The following is a 15893-nucleotide window of genomic DNA, read 5'->3' on the forward strand; positions in this document are numbered from 1 at the left end:
CACATATTTGTGGTATTGAGGTTGCTGACATTTTTCCCTCTTTTTACTTTATGATGACACAGCTTGCATTTGACAAAACAAATGTCATCTGCAACTGTGTCAAAAAAGGACCAGGCACTGCAAGTCTTGGGAGCGCCCTTTTTGGCTTTGGAAAGAGACAGGCTCCTAACGGGTGCCAAAGTGGAGGCTACAGGCTCCGCAGTCTTCCCCCTCCCTCTCCCTCTTTGGCCCGTAAGAGGAAGCTCTTCCTCTGAGCTGCTCCCACCACCTTCCTGTTCCTCACGCCACGATGGGTCAAGGACCTCATCATCTCCACTACCCTCTGCCACCAACTGCTCCTCCTGGGTAGTCTCAGCAGCACAGTACGCACGAGAAAGCGGCACCTGAGTTTCATCATCAGATGCGTACTGCGCTGTGGTCACCGGAGGCACTGGCCCACCTGCCTCTTCAGAGTCAGAGAGAAAAAGGTGTTGGGCATCACTGCACACTGCCTCTTCTTCCATTTCTCCAATGCTGCTTGGCTGGCCCCCTGTTTCCAAGCCAAGAGATTCAGAGAACAGAAGTAGAGACGGCTCCTGTCCTGGGCTCTCTGACTGCCTGGCCAATTTGGCAGGTGGTGAAGAGACAGATGGCTGCTCTCCAGTGCTCTGTGCCTGAGAGGATGTGGCACTAACTGAAGTCGATGCCGAGGCGTTAGCTGCCATCCACCCGACAACGGCTTCAATTTGGTCTTCACGCAGCAGCGGTGCACGGCGCTCTCCGACAAAGCTGCGCATGAAGGACTGTTCCCTGCTGAAACTGAGTGACGACGAGTCACCGGCGCCCGCAGCAGGCACAGAATCACCACGTCCTCTCCCTGCTCCTCTCCCTGCTCCGCGCCCACGCCCACGTGCCTTACTCCCTGCCCTCTTCATCTTGGTTGACAGATAAAGATAAGCAGAAAAGTACTAAGGCCTTAGTGTGCTTATTCCTGTAATGCTCCTCCTAACAGGTGTAAGAAACACTAATGTTGTAAATTGTGGACTAAACTTTATTATTTTTCAAATGTGGCCTACACAAGTGTAAGTTGTGTTTGGTGAACTTAACCTTTTTTTTGGTGCAGATCGGGCTACAGAGCTAGTTTAAATCACACGGAGACCGTGCAGACAGCCGTAAACGGCGCTGCAAGGCCAAGAAACCCTCCTCTAGGTTATCCTATATAGTGTTTTTCCACTATTTAGCTGGATACAAGTGGAAAGACACTAATAGGAATTTTTTTTTTCAAATTTTAAACTGGCTGCACTATTTGAAAAAAAGGAAATTGTTTTTCAAGGTATGAGGCAGTAACGCACCCTGAGCTGAATCCAACCGGCTATGGCTGCACACAGACTACAGGGCGAGCTGGGCTCACACGGAGACCGTGCAGACAGCCGTAAACGGCGCTGCAAGGCCAAAAAACCCTCCTCTAGGTTATCCTATATAGTGTTTTTCCACTATTTAGCTGGATACGAGTGGAAAGACACTAATAGGAATTTTTTTTTTCAAATTTTAAACAGGCTGCACTATTTGAAAAAAAGGAAAATTTTTCTCAAGGTATGAGCCAGTAACGAACCCTGAGCTGAATCCAACCGGCTATGGCTGCACACAGACTACAGGGCGAGCTGGGCTCACACGGAGACCGTGCAGACAGCCGTAAACGGCGCTGCAAGGCCAAAAAACCCTCCTCTAGGTTATCCTATATAGTGTTTTTCCACTATTTAGCTGGATACGAGTGGAAAGACACTAATAGGAATTTTTTTTTTCAAATTTTAAACAGGCTGCACTATTTGAAAAAAAGGAAAATTTTTCTCAAGGTATGAGCCAGTAACGAACCCTGAGCTGAATCCAACCGGCTATGGCTGCACACAGACTACAGGGCGAGCTGGGCTCACACGGAGACCGTGCAGACAGCCGTAAACGGCGCTGCAAGGCCAAAAAACCCTCCTCTAGGTTATCCTATATAGTGTTTTTCCACTATTTAGCTGGATACGAGTGGAAAGACACTAATAGGAATTTTTTTTTTCAAATTTTAAACAGGCTGCACTATTTGAAAAAAAGGAAAATTTTTCTCAAGGTATGAGCCAGTAACGAACCCTGAGCTGAATCCAACCGGCTATGGCTGCACACAGACTACAGGGCGAGCTGGGCTCACACGGAGACCGTGCAGACAGCCGTAAACGGCGCTGCAAGGCCCAAAAACCCCCCTCTAGGTTATCCTATGTAGTGTTTTTCCACAATAGAGCTGGAGACTGGTGGAAAAACACTAATAGGAAATTTGAGAAAAAATGTGCAGCAGGCTGCACTAAGAGCAAAAAAGAACAACTGTGTGAGGCAGTGTGAACCCCCCCTGAGCTGAATACAACCGGGTATATGGCTGCACACAGACTACAGAGTGAGCTGCACACACACACACACACAGAGACCTTGCAGAACGCTGTTAAAACAGCGCTGCAAGGCAAGAGCAAGGTGAACAGTGAAGAACACACAGCGTTTTGCTAAATTAGCCTTTGGAAAGGAAAATAAAGCAATTAGCTAGCTCAACTGGCCCTCAGTTAGAACACAGCGTCCTGTCCCTAACTGAAATCACAGCAGAGTGAGCGCAAAACGGCGGCAGCGCTTTTTTATAGTGCAGAGTGACATCATTTCAGCAGCCAATCCAAGCCTTGCCAGTACTTACATGCCCACCATGCTAAACAGGATGTGCCCACACTTTCATTCATTCCTCATTGGCTGCTGCGTTCAATTTGAATTCTGGGAACTTCCGATTCCGGTATCCGATACGCGGGAAGTATCGGAATTCAGTATCGGAATTCCGATACCGCAAATATCGGCCGATACCCGATACTTGCGGTATCGGAATGCTCAACACTACTGACCACACAATACAGGCTCAAGGGTTCTAACCCATGAGCATGAAAATGACAATCTATGAGGAAATAGGGAAGGCATGAAAGGTAAATGGTAAAAAGTGCTTGTATTGCATGGTACAGCCTCCATTATGATAAATAGGGTGTTCACATAACGCTGCATGATCCGGTGAACAGTTAGTTTTTGTACAGTTACAGGCTGCTATTAAGCGCATGGAGGGTGTGTAAAAAGATGTTATGAGAGTCCAGATTTGGAAGAAAATTTTGTAAGGGCAAAATGGGAAAAGTTACATAAGTGAGGTGAGGTGATTTGCAATTTTAGGCCACGCCTCAAACTGTTGGTATTGGGAATTAGGGCTTGTTTTCACTTGCGAGGAACACGTCCCTGTCTCGCATGTGGAAACGAAGCTCTGGTGCCGGCACTCCGGAGCGGAGCGTGCGGCCGCATAGCAACACATGGAGCTGCACGCTCCGCTCCGGAGTGCCGGCATCAGAGCTTCGTTTCCACATGCGAGACACGGACGTGTTCCTCGCAAGTGAAAACAAGCCCTTAATCAAATTGTCCTGGGTAGTGCATTGCAGAGAATTGGCGCAGTAAGCAAGAACATTTAGAAATGGGACTTGGACGTTTGGATTATTGAGGATGTTAGCATTAGGTCATTAGTGAAACAGAGGCACGGGTAGGGTGGTAGACTGAGATGTAGGGTCGTGCTGAACCATGGAGCACTCTGTGGGTGAGAATGATACGTTTATATTTGTTCAATGACAGGCACAGGGTAGAGGCATCGGTGTACTGGCTGGAATGGAATATGACCCTGGCTGCTACATTCAGGAAGGATTGGAGAGAGGAGAGTTTAGTAAGAGGGAGACCGATAAGTAGAGAGCTGGAATAGTCCAGACAAGAATGAATGAGTTACAGTGAGAGTTTTCGCAGAGATAAAGGTAAGACAAGGTTGAATTGTACAGAAGTGTTTGAGGTGTAGGTGAAATGAGCAAGCGAGTGATCGTATGTGGGGGAAGAATGAAAGATCTGAGTCAACTATAACCCCATGAGAGCGGGCATGTTACTAGAGAGTAATAGGTAAAAACACAATGAAATGGCAATATCGAGCATAGGGAGATTAGTGGATGGACTTCAGTGTTTGACAGATTGAGTTTTAGATAGATGGACAACATTATGTAAAGGCCCCTTCACATTAAGCGACGCTGCAGCGATACCGACAACGATCCGGATCGCTGCAGCGTCGCTGTTTGGTCGCTGGAGAGCTGTCACACAGACCGCTCTCCAGCGACCAACGATGCCGGTAACCAGGGTAAACATCGGGTAACTAAGCGCAGGGCCGCGCTTAGTAACCCGATGTTTACCCTGGTTACCATGCTAAAAGTAAAAAAAAACAAACACTAGATACTTACCTACCGCTGTCTGTCCTCCAGCGCTGCGCTCTGCTTCTCTGCTCTCCTCCTGTACTGTCTGTGAGCTGGAAAGCAGAGCGGTGACGTCATCGCTCTGCTTTCCGGCTCACAGCCAGTACAGGAGGAGAGCAGAGCGCAGCGCTGGAGGACAGACAGCGGTAGGTAAGTATCTAGTGTTTGGTTTTTTTTACTTTTAGCATGGTAACCAGGGTAAACATCGGGTTACTAAGCGCGGCCCTGCGCTTAGTTACCCGATGTTTACCCTGGTTACCAGTGAAGACATCGCTGGATCGGTGTCACACACGCCGATCCAGCGATGTCAGCAGGAGTCCAGCGACGAAATAAAGTTCTGGACTTTATTCAGCGACCAACGATCTCCCAGCAGGGGCCTGATCGTTGGTCGCTGTCACACGTAACGATTTCATTAACGATATCGTTGCTACATCACAAATAGCAACGATATCGTTAACAATATCGTTATGTGTGAAGGTACCTTTAGAGACAGCAGACAATCACTGGTATTTTGCAATAATGCAGGGGTGATGTCAGGAGTCGATGTGTATAATTGGGTGTCATCAACTTACAGATGGTACTGAAAACCGAATCTACTGATGATGTATCCAATAGGGGCTGTGTACAAGGAGAAAAAGAGGGGCCCAGGACTGATCCTTGAGGAACTCTGACAGTAGGGTGAAGAGGAGCCAGCAAAAGATACAATCAAGGAGCAGTCAGAGAGGTAGCAGTATCCTTGAGGTCCAATGCACAGAGCAAAGTGAGGAGGAGCTGGTGATCCACAGTGTAGAATGCAGCAGAGATCCAGGAGAATCAGCAGGGAGCAGAGACCAATAGATCTAGCTGTTAGTAGATCATTAGAGATAGAGACTTTTGGGAATTGGGAGAAAATTTCCTGTGGAATATGTTTTGTTTTGTTTTTTTTCAATTACTGTCCAGATCTTCAGCGCCGACCTTGGTTGTTGGGGGCTGAAATCTGGAAGGGCAGAGTTGTATGTCTTAAGCATAGACTTAAAATGAATGAAACCTTTGGCCAGATTGGATTTTCTCCACAGACGTTCGGCGCACCTGGAGCACTCATGCCAGGGGAAAAATATAATAGAAACGCGTCACCTCTTCAGGATTTATCACCCACTGCTGGTTTTGGCTTTTAAAAACTGAGGTAAAAAACTGACCAAATACTGAACGTGTGAGCGTGGCCTGACATGCAAAAACGACTTTAATTTGGTTGCATTTATTATGACAAAGAAGGTGCAAAGAGTACATTTATAGGGGCACTTAGTTTCATATGGAAGATCTGGGTGTTCTAGAACGTTCCTGTCACTTATACCTCTTCTCTTTGTGTATCCTCTTTGAGTACTGTATATTTTCGTCACGACAGATGTGTATAAATAGGTGACACTTTAAAGGGGGGTACATACTTTTTTGCGGCACGACAACATGTGTAAATTGACTGAGGCATTCTTATTTCTAATTGCCCAAAAACCTCTGTGACAGGTCACTATCGTACCGAGGATGATGGAAAGATGGATGTAGAGAAACGATTGATTTCACAGATTTGCCGTTGATGCGACAAGAAGCCAGTGGCATTACCTTGAAGGAAGACGTGACGAATGGAGAGCTTCCTCCTCCACCTGCAATGGAAGGCTGCCATAGGTCTCAAGGCCATGAACTGTCAAGAATATTCATGGCAACCATGTGGCGGCACACTATAATACTGTTAATACAGAACGGTCATTTATTCCATGGTCTTAAACTTTCAATCATGCCGATGCTGGATTATTAACCAATTCTTCCCCCAAACTTCAAGACACTCATTTTTTTTATTTGCAGATAATCCTAGGACTATATGGCGATTTTTTTTTTTGTATTCTCCCGTATATTTCATTGTAGATAAATCCAACTGCAGATGTGATGATTGATGCAGTTTATGTTTTCCTGGTACACTATAGGGAGATGAGAATGGATCCTGATCTAACACCACCCACCTATCAAACCGGTCTATTTTATGGACTTCCAATAAGGGGAGCCTACTATACACAGATTTATATGGCTGCTATGGAATTTAAAGGGCTATTCTCAAGTTTGGCAGTTATTTCCTATCTGTTGAATAGGGTATAACAACCTGCTCACTGGGGTCCGACCATTGAAACCCCCCTGATCCCAAGAAACAGTAAATGTGTAAATGGAGCAGTAGTTGATCATGCGCACTTCTTCTCCATTCGTTCTTGGTGAGACCGCCGGAGATCACCAAGCACTGCTCTCATCTGGTCTTCCATGTTCCTATAAGAACAAAATAGAGAAACAGTGCGCATAACCGACCACCACTTCACGCAGAGCCGGAATCAGTGGTCGTAGCCCAGCGAAAGGGAAGTTATCCCCTATATCACAGATGGGGATAATTTCTAAACTTCAGAGCAATGTTCCCCAACTCCGGTCCTCAAGAGCCACCAACAGGTCATGTTTTCAGGATTTCCTTAGTTTTGCACAGGTGATAATTGCATCACGTGCACAGGCAATAATTGCATCACCTGTGCAATACTAAGGAAATCCTGAAAACATGACCTGTTGGTGGCTCTTGAGGACCGAACTTGGGGGAACACTGCTTTAGAGTATCCCTTTAAATGGAACCTGACAGCTCAGTGAACGCACATATTTTTTTCATTTTAATACATTCTCTGTCTTTAGTTTTTTTTAAATCATGGGCAACCAATTTAACCCTATGGTCACAGGACAGGGCATCGGGGTCTTTGGGCATATGTTTGAAAAACAATATAAAGATATTCTAAAGATATATAACAATCCCATTCATTATAGCATCATAAACAGCAAGGAATGTATCAAAGGCTTCAGGCCAATTTGTCATTTTCATATTAAATTGTGCTTTATCACTTCCCCACTAGTTATACCGAGGAGCGAAATGGGAGAATTTATTGGATTTTTTTTTTTCTTTTTTATCAAATGGACACGGTGTTACGCGACTAATACAGTTCAGATCCATTCTCTTTATTCAGCAGATGTCACCGAATGAAAATTTGATTAGTTTCAAATGAAACTTTTACTGTTTCTCATCTGTTTAATTTTAGACTTAGTGAAGCATTGCCGCAATTAACCTCAACAGGATAAATTTCCATTTTCTAATGCGGTAGCAATGGAGGGAGTCACATTCTTCCTAAATTAAAACCTTTCCTTGTTCGTGTGCACGGACAGTAATAGATAGAAATACCTATCTACAATAGTTTTATTTTTTTTTTTTTTGCAATTAACAACATGTACAACAAGTGTTGAGGAGACACAGGACATTTTTTAACCTTTCACTGAATTCCACCCAGAGAGAACATGATCGCTGCAGAGAAGAGTAACGAAATCCTCTAGTGCCATCTAGTGGTCATTATTAATATTGCTTGTAGGAATCATTTCAATAAAACCATTTTCTTCTTGACATAGATTTGTCTCCTTTTATCAGATGAATGATTAGGATTTGGATGTATGCACTGAAAGTAGTATTGGGGATCCTTCACATACTATTTTTCAGTGATTTATGCGCTTTTAGAAAAACACCATCAATTCTATGCAGCTCATTAAGTTTTTTTCACCGTTTTTTGCGATGATGAAACATCTTGAATATACATGTCAGGAGCATTTCTTAATGTATATCTAAGATGTATGTGACTATATACCATTGTGGTCATTGGGCACAGTGCAGAAAAACCTACTGTGTGGTATCCTCTGTCTAAGAAAGTTGGTATACTGCACTTCCCTATGCAATCATAAAAATGTAGACATGTTCGAATATTTTGAAATTCCGATTCGCCTCAATTAGTTTCTCCTAAAAATCTTGATCTATTCACTGTGACTCGCAATACTGCAAAACTGTTAATTGCCCTGATGAGTAACACTCTTAGGTCTCCTAGGACTGTATCCAACCCCTTCAAAACTCTGACATTACTAAAGTGACCTCAAGATGGTAAACTGAAACAAATGGCAAACTGGTGGTGAACAATAGCCCTCAACTATCACCAGGTTTTTGCTATGTAAGCTCTCAGCTTGATGTAGGGACAGAGACCTTGATTCCAGCGATATATATCACCTACTGGACTGCATATTGTCATTTTTGATACAATCAGTATTTTCTGTGCTGCAGATCTAGCAGTGTTCTGAATGATGATCTATCTATAACCCCATTAACACCACTGATTGGCAGTTTTCTATGTATACCGTGCGTAGGCAGAAAGCTGCTAATCAGTGGCAGGTGTGGAGGCTACACAGAACAGGAGGACACAATGGCACAAGACAGCTACTACTGGTAAAATGCTAATTTTATTGAAACATCATCACACAGCCATGTGACACGTCACTGGAATCAGGCTCTCAATTCCTGCATCATGCTGCTTTCAGATTACATAACAAACACCACCTGACAGTGCAGAATGCTATTAAAAGCAATTTGACAGGTTTTTCAAGTAAAGAAAAAACGTCCAAAAATTATCCTTCTTAGCCATTTTTGATCAGGTAGACCATTCAGTCACTCCCTTTAAGTCCAAGAGAATGACTGAAACTTCCTGCACAAGGGTGTATTAAGCACTAGATCTTGCCTTCCGCAGGCGTGTACTATGGAGGACAGAGAATGAACTTCAATCCAATATTGCAGCCAGCATGCAGCCAGCGGGTAAGGAAAGGGTGAATCAAACACCCGAAAACCCCGCCCCTATTGCTGAAGATTGTTCCCTCCAAATTCAGGTGACAGTGTCCCTTTAAGTTAAAGAAAAAAACAGAAGAGAAAATAGTGGATGCAACTGGGATGACACCTGAGAAAAAAAAATCATTTGGTTTCTCTTAGATGGTGTCACTCACATGGATGCGTGAATCTAGACTAATACAATTATCTTCTTGAGTGCTGTAGTTCTAAAACACATCACTGGAGTATTCCTGCAATGATTTAGGGTTTTCTCTTCCTAGCTCTATTTTTGAGCTGTGAGCTCTGTTGTCCTCTCACTATTCTAAATAACCTTAAAATGGCTGCTTCATTCCCTGCCTCATGTTTTATAGGGGCTCTGACAGTCTCTCCTGACTGGCTGCACTATACTATGTGACGTAATAGTTGCAAGGCATTATATTGACTCCCAAGCGCCCCTGCCTAAGGTCATGTGAGCCTCCTCTGACTAATGCAATCTTTCTGATTTATGTAAAAATCTGTCAGCCCCTAATTCAACAATTGAAAAAATTGCCAAAAAGTGGCAGCTGCACAGGTTGCACCAATGATATGTCCGCCCCTTGAGGTAAGCTGTGTAGGCTGTACAGAGTTTAATCCCTTGTTGCCAGAGTTTGCTAAACTGGAGGGTTTTGCTGAGTGAGAGGAGAGGGGCGTACATACATTGGCCCGGATGCAATCTGGAAATACATTAAACTTTTTTTGAACAATTACAAAATGAGTCCACTTTACCCTACGGCCAGTTTTATAGATCCTTACAACTCGGGCACACCTATACAACTCAAATCAAATCTAAAGTACTGAGTGTAAGGCCCCTTTCACACATCAGGTTTTTGCCGTCAGGCACAATCCGGCGATTTGTGAAAAAAATGGATCAGTTTTTTTCGCATAGCGATGGATTGTGCCTGATGGCCTCACGTTTCATCTGTTTTTTGCCGGATCCGTCAAAAATTATTCTCTCTCTCTCCTCCCCGGAAGAAGGTCCAAACTCTATGCCTGGTAAACAAAAACAGATCCAGCAAAAAACGGATCAGGCACATCAGTTTTTCACAATTTGCACCGGATCCGTTTTTTTTTTAAATTCGCCAGATTATGCCTGATGGCAAAAAACTGATGTGTGAAAGTAGCCTAACTCCCTGACTGATTTTGTAAACGGGGAAAGCGATCTCTAGTTTATACCAGTACTTTCTAAATGCGGGTTTAAAGTGAACATGTCGGCAGGATCGTGCACAGTAACCTACAGAAAGTGTCAGGTCGGCGCCATTATACTGATTACAGTGATACCTGGGTTGATGAAATCCGTCTTGTGGTTGTTGTTTAATCTTTATTTGTAGTTTTTAGTTAATGATAAGCTCGTGCTTCGGGGCGGCCTGTGGGGTCTTCATGTGGTGCTCTGCTTAGGGTATTCATAATGAAGACTGCTGACAGTTCACTGATCCCTCACTGACCTGCCCCCTAGTTTACATACTGAATATATGTACAGCACAATCGCACGTTTACTGTGTTGTTAATAAATGTGGTTGAGGTTACCCTGATAGTATAAAAAAAATCCATTTGAAAATGGGCATGCCGTGTCTGCGCAGTAGCAGCTATCAGTGTATATACAAGTGATCCGATAGCTGCTATTGCGCAGGCGGCGCCATATTGCTAAAGGAGAAAAAAAATGTCCTCCTCCAAGATGGCCATTTTAAAACTGATTTTTTTTCTACTCCTCAAGGTAAACCTTAGGCACATTTATTATTAACACAGTAAACATGCGACTATGCTGCAGCGGAGGTTCCATGGCTGGCGCCTGCCTGCAGAAGGTTTTTTTTCTTCAGTATGTACAGATATTCATTATGTAAACTAGGTGGCAGGTCAGTGAGGGATAAGTGACCTGTCAGCAGTCTTCATTGTGAATACCTTAATCAGAGCACCACATGAAGACCCCACAGGCCGCCCCGAAGCACGAGCTTATCATTAACTCAAAACTACAAATACAGATTAAACAACAACCACTAGACAGATTTCATCACCCAAGGTATCATTGTAATCAGTATAACGGCGCCGACCTGACATTGTCTGTAGGTTACTATGCACAATCTTGCTGACAGGTTCCCTTTAAATCATTTCCAACAAGTAAAGCACAATGGGAGACAAACATGGGAGAGATCACAGAGGAGCAATGGAATTCCATACTAAGCTTAACGCGATGTCTTTCTCATTCTGAGGCACAAAGGTTGTCACAATTATACCTGATTCACAGAAAATATAAAAGTCCAAAATTTGTGCACAGTATTGTCAGTAGACAGAATAAAAATTGCCCGAGATGTGAACTACCTGATACACATCTTATACATATGATGTGGGAGTGGAGAAGGGGCGGACATACCGTTGGTGCAACTTGTGCAGTCACACAGGGGGCCCATTTCCTCAAAGCAGGTGAGATTGTGCATTATGATGAGCTACTGGGCTGCAAAGGGCCCATATATTGTTCTTGCACAGGGGCCCTCTCCTATGTCCGCCAGTGTAGTAGAGTAAGCCAAGTATATTAGTGACTGAAATGCTCTGGCATTTCAGAGAAAACCTAATTTGAGCTGCCGTGTGTGATTTACAGGTCTCTCCCTTGTGTGGATATATGTGGAGACCAGTCTGGCCAACTTCTCCCAGTGCCACATCAGGTGATTGAAAGATCCCTCCCAATGTACTCGTGATGGAGAGACCTGCCAATCATTAAAGATGAGTGAATATGTTCGGAAACAACAAATAAACATTTGATGTGACCACCTTTGCCTTCAAAACAGCATTCTTCTAGGTACTTGTATGCAGTTTTTGAAGGACCTCAGCAGGGAGCTTGTTCCAAACATCCTAGAGAACTTACCACAGATCTGTAGATGTCACTTGTGCAAATCCTTCTGTCTCTTCATATAATCCCACCCAGCCTTGATGGTGTTGAGACCATGGCTCTGTGGAGGCCATATCATCACTTACCAAGACTCCTTGTTCTTCTTTACACGTAAGAAAGTTCTTAATGACCTTGGCTGAATTTTTGGTGTTAGGCTACGTTCACATTAGCGCTGTGTCGGCCGCAGCCGCGGCGACACATGCGTCATGCGCCCCTATATTTAACATGGGGGCGCATGGACATGCGTTGTCTTGCGTTTTGTGACGCATGCGTCATTTTTGGCGCAAGCGTCAGGGCGCAGGGGACGCTGCAAGTTGCATTTTTTTTGCGTCCAAAATCAAGTCAAAAATGGACGCATGCGTCACAAAACAATGCGTTTTTGCATGCGTTGTGCAATACACAACAGCGCAAATGTGAACGTAGCCTTATTGTGATAAGCCACGGTGGAGACGCCTGGTGTTGCAGAGGGGCCCGCTGGTACATGTAGTTCCTATAGTGATGGAGGGACCTTCACAGGTTGGCTCCCCGTTGCCACATACTAGTAGTGTGAAAGCACTCATGGTTTTGGCCCTACTATTCCCTATTGCAGGGGGAAGGACAAAGGTAGTGGCGTGGCAGACACGTGGATCTGCTTTTCGGATAGAAGCACATAGGAAAACAAATATGCAGGAAAGCACTTATTCAGCCTTATCTCTCCTGACTGTATGAGGGCTCACTCCTTTGTGGAGAAGATTATTTAAGTGAATGATGTCCCCTCAACATCGACTGGAGCAATGGAGCTTCCTTCCTCTGCCTTGACTAGACAGGAACAGACAAAACTGGTTTTAACAGGAAGTTTGCACAGAGCTGACAGGCTCCATACAGTTATTTCTATGGCAGCTTGTTGTGAGGAAATTAATCACCTAACTTTCATACCCATACATTGACCAGCAGATGGCAGCAAAGTACAAGTTATAAATCCTCAGTGCCCACATTACCATGCTCAATGTATTATACATCTAACTCCCATTGCAAGAAAGCTTCTGACACAGGACAGCTGTTTCACTCAGTAGATCGGGTACAGGGATACCACATTGTTGTTCCTCTTTGGTGCAGAATAAATATGGAGCCAAGCAGACCCCTCCCTGATTATATTACATTATAGAACTGTCTGGGTGTTACGTTTGACTCCGATCTCTCCTTCACCTCCCATATACAATCTCTTGCCCGGTCGTGCCGCTTACACCTAAAGAACATCTCTAGAATCCGCCCTTTTCTCACCATGGAAACAACAAAAACCCTGACTGTCGCCCTGATCCACTCCCACCTGGACTACTGTAATGCTCTATTAATTGGCCTCCCCCTCACGCGACTTTCCCCTCTCCAGTCTATCCTTAATGCAGCAGCCAGGGTCGTCTATCTGGCAAATCATTACTCGGACACGTCCGCTCTTCGCCAGTCATTACACTGGCTGCCCATTCATTACAGGATACAATTCAAAGTACTTGTTCTCACCCACAAAGCTCTCCACAGTGCGGCACCCCCTTACATCTCCTCCCTCATTTCTGTCTATCGGCCTAACCAACCAATGCGCTCTGCAAACGACTTTCGACTAACCTCTGCACTAATCCGTACCTCCCACTCCCGACTCCAAGACTTCTCCCGTGCTGCACCAATCCTCTGGAATGCTCTACCCCAAGATATTAGGACCATCCACAATTTGCATAGTTTTAGGCGCTCGCTCAAAACACATTTGTTCAGAGCGGCCTATCACGTTCACTAATCAAAGTCATTTTATGTTTGTGTGTGTGTAGCCCATTCACTACTTCCATCTATCCCCCACCCTCTGAAGATGGCTGGACCATCATTGTAAATATATCATTGTAAATACACACCTGTGCTTTGTTACCTCCCCCACCTTATTGTAGATTGTAAGCTCTCACGAGTAAGATCGTCTTATTTCGCTTTAATTATTGTATTGTTAACGTTGTTACTTATGACTGTTGTGTTTGAAACTGTAAAGCGCTGCGGAATATATTGGCGCTATATAAACATTATTATTATTATAGAGCAGTTTCCTTAGCTCCCAAATGTCCTGAATTCGGCAGTACTGTCTCGCATCCCATCACATCACAGCTTATCTCCTGGCTTCTTTATCTCACCTCTCTGACTTTATCGCTCCTCCTCGGTGGTGGGGCCGTTCTCTGCTCAGGAAAAAATGCTGGGCATCGGTGCAGATGCTTTCCTCCTTTGGGTTCTGTGAATCTTTGGACCAGACCTCTGATACCCACGGAATAGAATGTCTGAACAGCTCTGCAGAATGGCCCATCTGTGGGTGCATACAGTCAGTCGGGCTTTTGGACATTTGTGATTGGGATGCCACCTCTGAGGATTGTACTGTGTGTGATATTAAGGTTGAGGAGAGGTCACTTGATGCAGCGCTTGTCATCTACAGTAGCTCATGCTCTTTCTGGGCCTCATCTACAAGGCATACCGCTGTGTGGCTGCCAAACAAAGGGAGTAGAGTAGCCTGGCCAGGAACAGATGTTGTCAGTGGTCTTTGGATAGAACGAGACAGGGTTTGTTCAGATGAACTTTCATTAACACCTTAGGCCCAGACCTTTCAATCACCTGTCACTAAGAGATCAATCAGTATTTATTTTCTGTGATACTGTGCATGAATACTATTAGCATTAACGATTTTGTTTAGCAAATGGGGCCTCCTGGCTGAACCAAATATTAGGCCTAATTATTTGATCAGGAAATGTGGCCTCCTGATTCCTGACTGCATCACAGTTCTAGCCCAAGCGATTTGGATTAGCAAATGGGGCCTCCTGGCTGAACCCAAATAATAGGCCTAACGATTTTGATTAGCAAAATAGGCCTCCTAATTCCTAATTGCAACACTGTTTTAGCCCAAATCATTTGGATTGGCAAATTGGGCCTGCTGGCTGACTCACAATATTAGACCCAATGATTTTGATCAGCAAATGGGGCCTCCCGTTTCCTGACTGTGAGAGTTTTAGCCCAAACGATTTTGAGTATCATAGAATGGTAGATTTGGAAGGGACCTCTTGGTCATCTGGTCCAACCCCCTGCTCAAAGCTGGATTCACTAAGTCATCCCAGACAGATGTTGAGTCCATTGAAGGAGACTCACCACCTCTTGTGGCAGCCTGTTCCACTCATTGATCACCCTCACTGTCAAAAAGTTTTTTCTAATCTGTGTCTCCTCCCATTCAGTTTCATCCCATTGCTTCTAGTCTTTCCTTGTGCAAATGAGAATAAAGATGATTCTTCTACACTGTGACATCCCTTCAGATACTTGCAGACAGCTATTAAGTCTCCTCTCAGTCTTTCTTGCAAGCTAAACATTCCCGAATCCTGTAACCGTTCCTCATAGGACATGGTTTGCAAACCGGTCACCATCCCGGTCACTCTTCTCTGAACTTGCTCCAGTTTGTTGAGGTCTTTTTTTAAATGTGGTGCCTAAAACTGGACACAGTATTCCAGATGAGGTCTTACCAAGAAGGAGTAGAGGGCAATAATGACTTTGCGTGATCTAGACTATATGCTCCTGTTAATACATCCCAGAATTGTATTTACCTATTTTGCTGCTGAATCACACTGTTAACTCATGTTTAGTTTATGATCTATTAGTATACTATTATTATTATTTATTGTTATAGCGCCATTTATTCCATGGCGCTTTACATGTGAGGAGGGGTATACATAATAAAAACAAGTACAATAATCTTAAACAATACAAGTCATAACTGGTACAGGAGGAGTGAGGACCCTGCCCGCGAGGGCTCACAATCTACAAGGGATAGGTGAGGATAAAGTAGGGTAGAGCTGGTCATGCAGCAGTTTGGTCGATTGGTGGTTATGGCAGGTTGTAGGCTTGTAGGATTTTTGAAGGTTTCGATGGTAGGCGAGAGTCTGATGTGTTGTGGTAGAGGGTTCCAGAGTAGGGGTGATGCGCGAGAGAAATCTTGTATACGATTGTA

At 44.3% G+C, this 15893-nt stretch overlaps 1 protein-coding gene across 1 annotated transcript in view; it reads left to right on the forward strand.

Annotated features, from left to right (window-relative positions):
* TOM1L1 (target of myb1 like 1 membrane trafficking protein) overlaps positions 1–7752 on the forward strand; it is a 199952-nt gene extending 192200 nt beyond the window's left edge. Inside the window, exon 16 of the mRNA XM_069752503.1 lies at positions 5808–7752. The gene's annotated coding sequence lies outside the window, so the exon portion shown is untranslated. The remainder of the gene's footprint in view (positions 1–5807) is intronic.
* The last annotated feature ends 8141 nt before the right edge of the window (positions 7753–15893 follow it).

Source organism: Ranitomeya imitator, chromosome 2 (genome assembly GCF_032444005.1).
Source record: "Ranitomeya imitator isolate aRanImi1 chromosome 2, aRanImi1.pri, whole genome shotgun sequence".
NCBI classification, from domain to species: domain Eukaryota; kingdom Metazoa; phylum Chordata; class Amphibia; order Anura; family Dendrobatidae; genus Ranitomeya; species Ranitomeya imitator.